This window comes from Lucilia cuprina, chromosome 4 (assembly GCF_022045245.1).
Source record: "Lucilia cuprina isolate Lc7/37 chromosome 4, ASM2204524v1, whole genome shotgun sequence".
Lineage (NCBI taxonomy): Eukaryota > Metazoa > Arthropoda > Insecta > Diptera > Calliphoridae > Lucilia > Lucilia cuprina.
In genome coordinates, this window is record NC_060952.1 from 24,257,366 (window position 1) to 24,270,824 (window position 13,459).

The window sequence follows — 13,459 nt, forward strand, 5'->3', positions numbered from 1 at the left end:
CTTTTCATAGGATCTAATTCAATATTGTAGAACTTTTATAGAAGTTTCTTCCAAAAAAAATGGGTATACATACACAAACATTCTTATGTAAGTATGTAGGGAAAGTACCTCAAAAATATCTTGCAAGACTAAATATGCAAAGAAAAAAACTAAAAAGGACTTTATTAAATTATTTTCTGTGTTTTGGAACAAAGTTCATGTTTTTTGTTTTGTGTTTGGAGTCGGGCAGAAAAATTACACTTTGTTGGTAAATTGAATTAGTTATTTTCTACTTGGAGTTTGCAGCAAAATGTTGACAGTCAAATAAAAAGGATAATGAAGCTTTTAGTATGTGCGAGACATTATTATTGATTTACATATGCTGGTCCTTTAAGGTCTTTTGCTTTATCTGCAATATTAAGAGAGGTGAACTTTCTTTAAGTAAGTAGTATATTACAAATGTAGGGAAATTTTTTGGGTGGATATATTGAAAGAATAAAAAATCTTTTATATTTTTATAAACATTTAATAGCTGGTCTCGAGAAAAAAGTATATGTTTGCATGAAAAGAAGTAAATAATTAAAATAATGTATTATCTTAATTCATTTATAAAATTGAATTATTGGATCAACATAAAGCTATAATTGACAAGATTAACAATATCTGTCCGTCCGTCAACTATAACGGATGTTTTCTCAGCAATCACAACAAATTTCGTAACAATTCAAATTTATTTTATAAGAAAGAAGTGAAACATTTGATTATATATTTTTCAATCAATCTCTAGATAAAGATATGTCGAAGAAGTGTCAAAATTTAAGCCTTTAAAGTTGACAGAATGGGCTTTCAGAAAGCATAATATTAAAAGCCAAAATTTAATTTTTAGTACTTTTTCTTTTCTTGAAAAATCGTAACAGATCTGAAAAAACTTTTAGTACAATTAAAAGCTCACACAATTTATCACGAAATATTTTTTTGCATTTTCAAACCATTAATATAAATTTTAATGAAGTGCATTTATAATAAATATTTTTAATTTCTTTTACTAAATTGTTTACTTAAATACCTCTTAATCAGTTACTTAAATTTTGAATACTTATGTTTACATAAGTATACATATTTATGCTTTTCACCTTCAACTATTTTAAAATTCACGTTATGCTTTTAAATACATATTTTTAAGAATTAAAAAAATCATTGTTGTTAACCACATAAAAACTAACTTATAATAAAAGAGTATATGTACATATACTTATATCTATGTGTATTTATGCATAATCTCAAAAATTATATGCATATAAAAATATTATCTTAACCAGACCAGTCGTTCATAAATAAAATTTGAACATCTTAAATGTGTGCGTATTTTTTTAACTGTTAAATAAATATTAAAATACATTATGCAAAATAGCTAAAAGTCAAAAGACTTTAATAAACCAAAGTATGAGAATCGTCTCTTAAGTGTGAAATTAAAATAAATTGAAACATATATGAAGACTTAAAGTCAAGCAAACATCTCCTTCCTTCAACGTTATTTCAAGAGAAGGCAAGAGAAATAGAAGATAACAACACGAAACGAAAATAAAAGAATATGAAGGTATATAAATATGAAGGAAAATGTTAATTTTTAATTCTCAGGTACTTGTCACATCATTCCAAAATTGTCTCCTTCATTTTCTTACATTCACAAACATAATTAGGTTTACGTTTCATTTTTCACATTTTGTGTTTTTGCAGTCATAACTTTGAAAAAAATAATTTAATTTAAAAATGCAAATACAATATAAAAGAATTAAGTATATACCACATACGTATTAATATGTGGTGTATGGGTAGGTGCCTTGTACGCAGTTTTTTCCACTATGAATTTTTAAGTTTAAATTTAATCTTTTTTATTTATCATATAGAGCCAATCTTTAGGTGAACGTTTAGCGATGAAAATAAAATTAAGCCTCTAAAGTGGTTTTTGAGTTCTGTGTTAGACAATTTCGTTTAACCAGTACATATTGTGCCGGTTGAAATATTTTTTTCAATGAAAACTGTCAATATATTGTAACATATATACGGGGTTAAAGTTTTCTTTTTCTTTTGTATAAAACATGCATTGTTGTGATAACAAACAGTGACGCTTTCTATTGATTATATGGCAACACTTCGAAGTTTACTCGGAAACATCAAAGGGGATAAACATTAGATTAAATTTACTTTTAGATTAACTAATCTGACAATTAATTAAAATTTCATTGTCAAGTCAAAAACTTGCTCGTACCCTAAAAAAATTATGTATTAGCTTCTGACTTATTTGAGTCTTATATCTGCTTTATTATTTAAGCGTTAAAAGGATAAAATCATTATATTTTTTTTATTTATTATTAAATAATCAATAGATAAATCAAAAGATTTACTAAATTATTCAGATTAATTCTAGTAAATGTTATGAACTATCTTAACTGAAGATAAAAAATATTTTTCATAACTTACTCGTAATTTTTCTTATGAAGTTCTCATACAGTAATGTATGGTCTAAATGCACATATCGCCATTTATTTTTCCAAAAATGCACTGCCATAAATATCAATATCCACTTAATATATCTAAAACGAGTCTGTCTCGAAAAATAAATTTACACGTATAAATCTTTATAAGATTCATCAATTCATTAACTTCAAAAAGAGCATTCAACTATAATGATCAATGACACATGGGCTGCACATATTTTATGACCAACCATTGATGTCATAACAAAACAAATCAAAAGATTGAGTGAACAAAAAAACATAAACTAAAATCAAATCATTACGGTTAAAAGGAACTTTAGAAAATAATCAAAGCCATTATCTGCTGGTCAATATAAAAACCAATATATAAATAAATACCACATCTCTTCTTTCATCCTCAATTATGTGACTAACGACATTTAAAGTTTAGTTTTCAATGTGGTTATGACCACAATTTAATCATTGTCATCATCATCATTATTATCTCCAACAACAACGAGTGTGTGAGGTTTGTTGATATAAGGGAACACAAAAACATCATCATTATCATTGTCACAACCAGTAAAAAAATTATTATGTGGCATAAAAATATTAAATTGGCTTTAAATGTTCTAATTGTAAAAAAATATGATACTTTTTTGTCTTGGGCCATTATTACTGCTGGTGGTAATAATTTTGATGGGTATAATGATAACCGCAATGATTTGTTCACAGTTTACACACATATATACGAATTTAGCATGTATGTGTATGTACATTAGAGTGTCCCGAGGAACAGCCATTTTAAGAATTTCATCTAGGAATACTACTTAATCGATGCATACATATTTTGGAATGATCCTCAGTTTCCTACCAGCGATTAAAAACCCTAACCTCAGTGTATTTTTTAAAAAATAAAATATTGAAGAGTTTCTCGTAATTTTAAGCTGATTACGGTAAAAATAATTTTAAAATTTTTATAAATATTTTTCGAAAAGTTAGCATTTGGCTTAATCCATTTCAGATTTTTTTTTTATAATTTTTTAAAATTTATGTGTCCCTTATAATACAATAAAAGTCGTTTTGTGATCCAAAAATACACTAACAAAAATTTTAATTATTACTTAATTATTTTTCCCACGAATTTTTTTTAACATATTATACTGATATCAAGATTTTCAATCGCTGGTAGGGAACTGAGGATCTTTTCAAATAAATTGTTCTTTTTTAATTTTCTCGTGTTAAGTACACATAAGTACACAAAAACGCATCGTTTTAAATGTATTCTTCCAAAAAAGTGGTAATCGGGACACCCTAATGTACATATGTATGTATTTATAACAAGTGTATTCCCACTGGCTACTCGTCATCATAATCATTGTCACATTTATTATTATGATCATTATATATATTCTAACATTAAACTCATACACATGCTTATGGATAATAATTTCGATATACATACATATGTATGCCTTTAAACAGGACTTTAAAAATGTTGTTTTGTTTGGATTAAGATTAAATAAAATTATTTTAATACTTGTAAATCATATGAATTATTTCCACAAATATGTCTTTTCCCATAATCGTCGGGATAGCAAGTTTTTCCAATAAGTCAATCAAAAAACTTTCATTGTATTTTGTTGTTTTTCTAATTGCTGACGTGAGTTTAAAAAAATTTTGCTCACGAAAGGAGTAAAACTTAATATTTCGCAAATTTTACTAAATTTTAAATAAAGTACTTATATACAATTTTTGAAAATTTCAAATCGGCTATATTCATTCCACGAAGAGTGTAAGAAAATACATTGGAAAAATATATCAATTTTTCTGTCTGTCCACCTATCTGTTGAAACTATTCTCTATTGCTAAGGTTTGTTTGATATTGAAAATGAGCAACAGTGGTGCATTCTAGAAATTCTGTGCATCACGGTAATAAATCTTGTTTAAATAAGTTTGTTACACTTAAAAAAATTGTATTGTATGGTAAGGTGGTAGTGTAACAAGCTTAATAATATTAGTATAGCGATAAATTTCAACGTATACAAGTAACTTTAAAAAACTGCATCCATAAATAATCCTACTTCCAATGTAGGTCCCATTTAAAAAATTACTGTAACGCTCATTTGATTTTGATCGGTCAATTATTTCCACTGTTACTCACTTTGTTTTGAACACGGATTTTATGTATTTTAAAAAATAGAAAGCTATAAATTAAAAAATTAATCTTAAACACAATCAATAACTTTAAATGGAAGATAATTTTTTTTAATTGGATAGGTGCATTATTGAGTCTATTGTAAAAAGTGCACTTGGATCTGTTAAGTAACAGGACTTGTGAAAATTAATTAAATATGTTTAAATGAAAATAGGTTTTTTGTGTTTAAAAGGAATCTCATGCAAATCTGTTTAGTAACGATTGATAAAAAAAATTATATCGCCAAATTCAAAATTTTCTTCCTCTAATAAACTTGATAAAATTTCGTTAATTTAACTATTAATAAAAATCATTTGGGTTTCGTAAAGGTTGACAATGATAAAAAATTCTTTAAAGTCTTTTAAATGTCTGTCAAAACCTCATTTATGCTTTCTTTTATATTATGGGTTTACTAACTTTTTCTGCAGGCACATTCCCCTAATCATTTTTTTTTAATTTTTAAACTACTGATGAGTTCGAGTAAATATGTTTAAATGTACAACACACATTTGGGCTATAACAAAAATTAGATCTTATATAATGAATTCTACTTAACGTTCAAAATAAATAATTTTTTTCTCTTGCACAATTATATTTAACTAATTTTGCAAGATGAAAAAATTTAGATGAAATTATACAAATCCAAAATGCTATTGGCTTTATGTATAATTTCTAGTACTTTGGAAGCTATAAACATGATACCTATTACATATATAGTCGTAAGTAGTTGTATTTACTATCTGTATGGTATTTTTGTTTGTGTTAATAAAAAATATTCTGTGGGTTGTTTTTAAATGTTTATTTAATGTATATATATAGTCACATAAAATGCAATGTAACGTATTTTTACTTTTCTGAGTTTTAGAAAACAAAATGACGTATTATAAAATATTATAAAATCTTTAGAATGAAGAATATATAATTTGGCCAAATTCAAGTAATGATAACATTTTTCCCATCAAAACAACTTAATTTGATTACGAGTTCGCTAATACAAAATGATCTCTTATAAAAAAATAAACAATGATAACACTAGTTACAACGATTTTGCTCATGATATAAAACCTATATGGATTTCTTTATTTTGGCCGTATAAGACCAGTATTAAAAATAATCTTAAATTTTGAAAAATAAATGCAATTTTGATCACTCACACTTCCAAGAGTTTTTCGGAAAAAGTATAAGTGGGAATGTAAGAAATAAACTGTGAGGCATAAATTCCGACCCCTAAGTTTATAATTCAGGAATAAAATGTCATTAATTTCTTTAAATTTATTTTTTTTAAACTATCGAAAAAATTACAAAACAAAAATACCAACAAAACAAAAACCATTTTATATCAAAATTTCGAAGTATAGGAAAAAATAAAAATTGTTAATTAACCATAGTCCTTTTCAAAAATATATATTTATTCCATGAGCAAAGAAAAAATATTAATTTTTAAACTTGATGAAACGTTATTCCGATTTTTTCTAAATCGTATTTCTTTGTCGCAAATGCATAAAAATATGTATTTTTATCGAGAAAATTAAAACCATTTTAAAATTAGATTTTTTGTTTTTACATTTCAGGTGACGACATGTCCATTTAATTTGTAAGTGTTCATAAAATGACCATTATAAAAATCTTGAGTTAAGAGATTAAAAACAAAAGTTAAAAAAGCTAATAAAAAAACATCAAATAAAAACTCATAAAAATGTAATAAAACATAAAAATACTTATAATTGAATTTTTAAACTTGACTTTTTAGACGAAAATTTAATTTTTTGGCCTGTATGTTTGTTTTAAATCAATTATATATCAAAATATATGTTGTTTATTACTTATTTAGTACTTAAGTGAAAAAATTTGTATAACCTTATAAAAAATTTAATTTTATTTATTTATCGCATACAATTTTATATTATTTGTTAACTGGAAATCCAAATTTTTCTATAGATTTTAAGAGTATTCGAATAAAAAATATAAATAAATTTCGATTTAAGAAGCTGGTCGTGACTACAACAAAACTCAATAGAAATGGAGCGTATGATTGGTAAAAAATTATAATAGTTATAACTTATACGTTCAGGTGAACTTAACTAACCTAGTAAATCTATAATTCTAACCTAGTAAATCTATAAATCTATAAATCTATAATTTATAAAATAAATTTCGATTTAAGACGCTGGTCGTGACTACAACAAAACTCAATAGAAATGGAGCGTATGATTGGTATAAAATTAAAATAATTATAACTTATACGTTCAGGTGAACTTAAATAACCTAGTAAATCTATAAGTAGGCTAACAATTCATTTTCTTATTCATTTAAATATTATATTAGATATTTTTGCACACACATAATGAAAACAATATTTATGCGGGAAAATGTTATTTGGTTAGGTGAGTATGATAGCGGACTAACGCCAGTTAATGTTTTTTGTGCCTAAAACTCAATGCAGTGGCAAAATAATGAGTTAAATTGCCAGTGAATAAGTAAAGAAAAATAGTACAACTAGCAACTAGCTTACATTTCAATGTAATCTTATGCTGCGATTATAGTATATCATATTATATATGTAAATATAACGTTGTAGACAATTTACGTTTATAATTTATCGTTAATCAAATAAAAAATTTGTTTTAATAATAAAGTTTGATTAAGAATATAATTCATATAAGTACACTAAAATGATTTTATAGCATAAAAAGTAAAAATTCTTATTATTTTGTTAATATTTAAGACCGGAAACAACGTTTCTATTAAAAACCCTGGCATAGTTTCGACTGAACTTTAACGTTTATGCACGAGAGTGAGAAGGAGTAAACTTAAGTCAATTTAGTATTCAAGTATTTTATTATTTCAACCATAGCAATTATTCCAACCATTCTTAAAATTAAATTACGCGCACAAATGTAATCCCATCAAATAAATCAAAATTACGCATAAACTGATTTTCAGCCCAACAGGCAAAACATTTTCACACTGCAAACTTACCCGAACATAGACAACAGATACTCAGTAGACACTTTGTATACAAATAATTGTAGCCCTATACCCAGCAATTTTACCATAATTGTAAGTACACCATTTAGACCGTAGTTTACTAAAATGTCTAAATAATTGTTTAAGTCGAATTTTACTGTTGTAGAGAAGACAGAAAGTTAATTGTTCCTAAAGTAGTATAGAAAGAATTACTTTAACACATTTTTTCGTCATTATAATATAAAGTAGTTACATTAACTACTATAATTTATCTAATTATAAACGAATTTATTAAAATCTATAAAAATTTAATCCGATCCACTTAATAGAAAGACAAATACAATTAATAGTCATTGAACGTAAAACAACTTATTCGGTATGGTCACCCCGAACTGTGGAGTAATATACTCAATGAATGTATATATGTATAACTGAATGCTAGTGTAACTGTATAAGTTAATACATATAATTGTGCGTTTTAAAAAAATGTGTGTATGACTGTGTTTACACATAAAAATGTTTGCGAATATGGGCTTGTATTGCCTTAGGCCATGTTGGGGAAATAAATGTATATTTGTATGTATATACAGTACTGTGCAAAGTTATAGGCTGTTAAAAAGGATGTTTGATGCAATCGTTTTTGGTATTGTCAGTATAACAAATTTTGGTTATTGAAAACAATTTTAAATTTTGAAAAAGTTACATTCTGGTTAAAATTAAATACCAATAGAAATCAATTTTCATTAAAAATATATAACAATTAATGACGACAGTCCCACAAAGTTCTTTAAAAAGTGGGTTTCGGGATATCCGTTTTTTTTTTCATTAAAAAAAGACTTTTTCGTGAATATAAAAAAAGAATTATTTATTGTCAACTGAAAAAATCAGGAATTATATTGCATTTACCATTTCAATTAATATTTACAATTGATGTCTTATCGTAGTAGCATTGTATGTCATTAAAGTGTTTCAAATAATTTTTTTTTAAACAAATTAATAAAAATATTTTTTACACCGTACAACACCAACTGTGAATTGGGTAATTATATAAATTAGCCAATGTTAGTAAAAACCAAAAAATTTTGTACGTTCCCAAGCTTGAAGACGTTTATATTGGCCTTATAAATATATGTATCGTACCTAATAAATTATCTCAAGTCATAATATATATTTTATGAAGATCAATAAATAAATCTTAATTCATATAAACCCTTTCAGGGAAGCGGTAGCTGTCTATAAATTTTATAAATATTTATGAATTATTTCACAATAAATTAAATTTATAATAATTTTTCATCCAACTATTTAAAAATAGATTTTATATTTATTTTATAAAAGTTTATGAAAAAACCTGAACTATTGAAAATATTGTATTTTCAATTTAGATTTTTGTAAATAATTGAAAACTCCAAATAACATTTATTGCGAAATATTTTAAACAAATCAAAATAAGTATATTATTTTGCACAGCACTGTATATTACATTCTAAGAGTATGTTTATTTAAACATACATATGTGTGACAGTTAAAGGAGAAACAAAGTGCGAATACTTGTATTCATATGAGTGTATATCTTGAACATTTTTTTTTCGAAAATATTGTTCTTAGGCCATATGCGTGCAACAATTCTATAATATATTAAATCACTTTGGAATTAAAGATAACATCTGAATATATATATAAAAAAAAACAAATTGAAATTAAAATCACGAAACCATATTTAATTATCGTTTATTATATATCCATATATCGCTATTTAACTTTAAGACTGGAAAAACTCCAATTATATGTCTTTTAAAAATATATAAAAAGTAACATATGGTTGTCAAAAATATATTGTATTACGGTTATATGGGAGATTTATTTATTATTTATAAGTGAAGCTATTGTAACGTTTATTGCTATTTACCTTAAGTGTTCAAAATATACCAGATCGTTTTTTATATTTACAATTGACCTAGTAAGTATGATTTAAATATGCAAAAAATAATATAACTGTACGATTTTTGATTTAAAATTTACATAATTTACTTAAGCACCAGTTTGATTAAATTCAAATATCAGATATTTCGCTTAGCTTAAGACAATTTTAAAATTTTCCATATTAAACAAACTATATATAGCTCTTAACTCCACGTACCGTAATTTGTCTGGTTGTATTTTTCAATTTAATTTTTTCGACCACCAACACGCACTCTATTAAATATTAGCATTTTCATACCTTCTTGCACATAGTTTTCTTTATTATCCTAATACTTTTATGATTTGCTAATATAACTTCAGATGTTACAAGGACATTTCATTCATCTTATTACATAAGGTAAAAGCAGAAAAAAGTGTTATTATTTCCTTTTATTAAGGATAATACACAAGACGAATATTATTCTATTTATAGAAATAGTATATCGTCTTTGTGAAACGTGAAAAAGTATATTTTGGTTCGTGTGTGAATTCATTTAATTATTTTCTATTATATTCTAGGGATTTCCGGCAAAATCACTCACTCCCTTTGCTTTCTCTTCCCCAGTGTGTCTTTTTATTTTTATATAGCTTACAATCACACATCTAGATACATACATATACATGTATGTATATATACATATGTTTATTTTCCTACTTCAGAGAATTATGTACATACACATATACTTGAGATTCTAAGAAAGTGTAAGGATGAGCAAGTGAAGCCTTTTTTTCGTTCATGCCTTCATTGTTAGTGTTGTTGCTATTTGATGTTGCTCATTATGCGCCATGACAGCAACAGACACTCATTCTTTACAACATAATGTGGGAGTATGTGCTTCTATGTTTCAAAATTTGTATGGTTTTTTTAAAGACACTCACACTTTTAAGCTTATAGAATAAGTAGACAGGAGTAAATGTTTATAAAGTAGGCATTTTTAGAACATATTTATGTATGTGAGTAGTATAAGAAGAAAATGTTCTAAACTGTTTTTATGTCCTCTCTACTAATGTTTAATTTGTATTTTTATTTAATTTATCATTCTGCTACATTTATAACTTTTTTGTTGTTTTGTTTATATATTTTTTTTAACTTTTAATGTTTTGTCATATACACACATAAAAACCCTCACTTACCACCGTACTTAAATATGCATTCAAATATACAAATACACATTTTTACCCACATTATTTTATTTAATACAGTTTCGGTCCTTTTAATATAAAAAATAGTATTTAATATCATTATTTCTTTGGTTGTTTGTTTGATGGCATTTTGGTGCGTGTTTATGTTTGATCTGTGTGCGTGTGCTGTATGTTGGATAGACTTTTCCCCCTAAAGTCTTTAGAGAAATTATTGTCTAAAAGTCACTAAAAGCTCACTAATTACTGTTTGTTTATATTTTTTTGCGTTTTGTTTTTATTTTTTTGCTCCTTTTTTTCTGTTTCGAATATGACTTTCTTTATGTTGTTCCCCATATAAATACAAACATACATAACTGCATACGTAGGTTATATGATAAGTTCTTCGGTTTTATCTCATATAAAAAACAAGTTGCAATTACAACAAGACCAGTCAAATCTTATTGACTTATTATAATTAAAACTATAAATTTAAAATAATGATTAATTCAAAGTAAGTAAATAATGAAGAACATATGGGCAATTCCATGAAAAGGTACACCACGACTAAAAAATAAAAAGATAATTCAACAGAATTTGATATATGATCTTTTGTAGCACCAAAGACGAATAAAGTTGAAAACAAGGTTCCGAATGGGATGATTCGTTTTGCAACTCTAGTATTCTTTAAATGGAAAAAATAACAAAATTGTTTTCCAAGTACTCCTAATTTTACAAAATCTATACCACTCTGAAGGCGTGCGAATGTCACATACAATCGTATGAAATTTCCCAATGTATATTTAAGTAAATTTTTTAAAGCAATGAACATTAATGAAGACCTTACAGATTTTGCGAACAGTAATTCCTTTGTGGTTAAATCAGGCATAGAACGAATTTTATCAAGATTTTTTTATTATAGTGATATCATATTAAAGAGATTATAATATCGTATTATAGGAGTTAGGTGAAATAATGAGACGATTTGAAACATTTTCCATAAGTCGTTAAAATTTGTATGAAAACTTGGAATAACACTGTTGCAAATTTCACTCCGGTCAAAAGTCATGGATTTTTAAAGTTTGTTCACTTGACATGACATACCCTATATTCACATATGTATGAGCATTCTGATTTTAAATTAAGTATTTTTTTTTAGATATATATAATAAAAATAATATTTTTGTTCGAAAATATATTTTAACTCCCTATTATGAAGGTGTTATTTAAGTACTTCTTTGTAAGCGAGAGTGGTAAATTCTTACATCCAATGTCTATGTTAAAATAATTAGTTATAATAGCGGCAATAAGCAGTAAAATGTTGTTTTAATAGCTTTGTTACTCATTACTTTTCATTTTAAATTATTGGGATACTAATTAAACTGTAAATAAAAGTTCTTTGGCTCCGTGTTTCGTACTTCATCATATAAAAGACTAAAGTTCATTTTTTAATTTGCGTGCGCTTAATAAAAAATAAAAAAGCGAAAATAAAAGTTGTGGCCTGTGCGTGATGTTTTAATGATGACCCTGAAGTTTTTTCTTTTTTTCTCTCTTTTTTGTAGAGTTTTCTTAATTTTTAAAGCGTTCGCTTATTGTTAGATAAAATACAATAAAACTATGTACAATTTTATGTTTAATTAGAAAATGCCTTGTGGTTGTTCTGTATATTTTAAAATAGAAAGTGAAAAAGGTCGACAAAGTCTTTCTTTTCTAAATAACCATTAAAATAAATTTATTTTGCATTTTTAATCACTTTTAAATAATAGCATGTTTAACAACAGTCACATCGGTTAATTACATACGTATGAATATAAATTGTATCCTTTTCTTCTTTACGACAGTCTGGCCAGATTTTTATAAAAGTAATACACAACTAACAATTTAAATTTAACAAATTTTATGTGAATGAAGATTATTATTTTATTTGTTGTCCTATGTTAGAAGCTTAATCAAATTGTTGTCTTGAGTCAACTATAAACCAGTTGTTGTCTCGAGACAACTTGCGCTTGTACAAAGGCGAAACTTAGCATCAATACAACCCTTTATGGATAGGACTACTCATATAAATGGCATGAGCATCCCATGTTCTATCCTAGCACCTATGGAGGGAAGGGGATCTATAGCTCCTTTCATTAGGACATTGTGATTACTATTTTTTAATAAAGCAGCAGAAAATACTTTCTTAATTCTTATTGAAGTACTTATTTTAGAATTTCTACTTGTTAGTACAGCATCTGTATACACATAAATTTAAATAGGTTTAGAAGTTGTAGTTATATTTTTAATTTTAAAAAATTAAACTACTATGTAAGTAGACTACTATCAGCAAAATTTGTGAACTTACTTAGTTTTTTCAAGTTCTTTAAACAAAAATTTGCAATAGAAATATTAATGGAAGGATGGATGAGATTGAATCTACACAAAAAATGATTTAACGTTGATGAGTACACCAAAAGAAAAGATAGAATCCAATATTTACAGTGTTAGGTTGGCTAGTGTAAATAAAATAATATTGCGGAGTTGTTATGACTTAAATCAATACAAAATTTTATGCACATAGGACTTTTTGTTGAAGCAGTTTATATTTGAAAATCCTAAACCAATTAAGATATCGAAAAATGCTTTAGTGTACATAAATATTTATGGATGTACATAAATTTTGTTTTGTATAGAACTTGTTTATTTCAAATTTCATTGCTATTCTCGTGTTTTTAAATAAGGAAAACTCATATTTTAATAACCATAAACCTTTTATAGG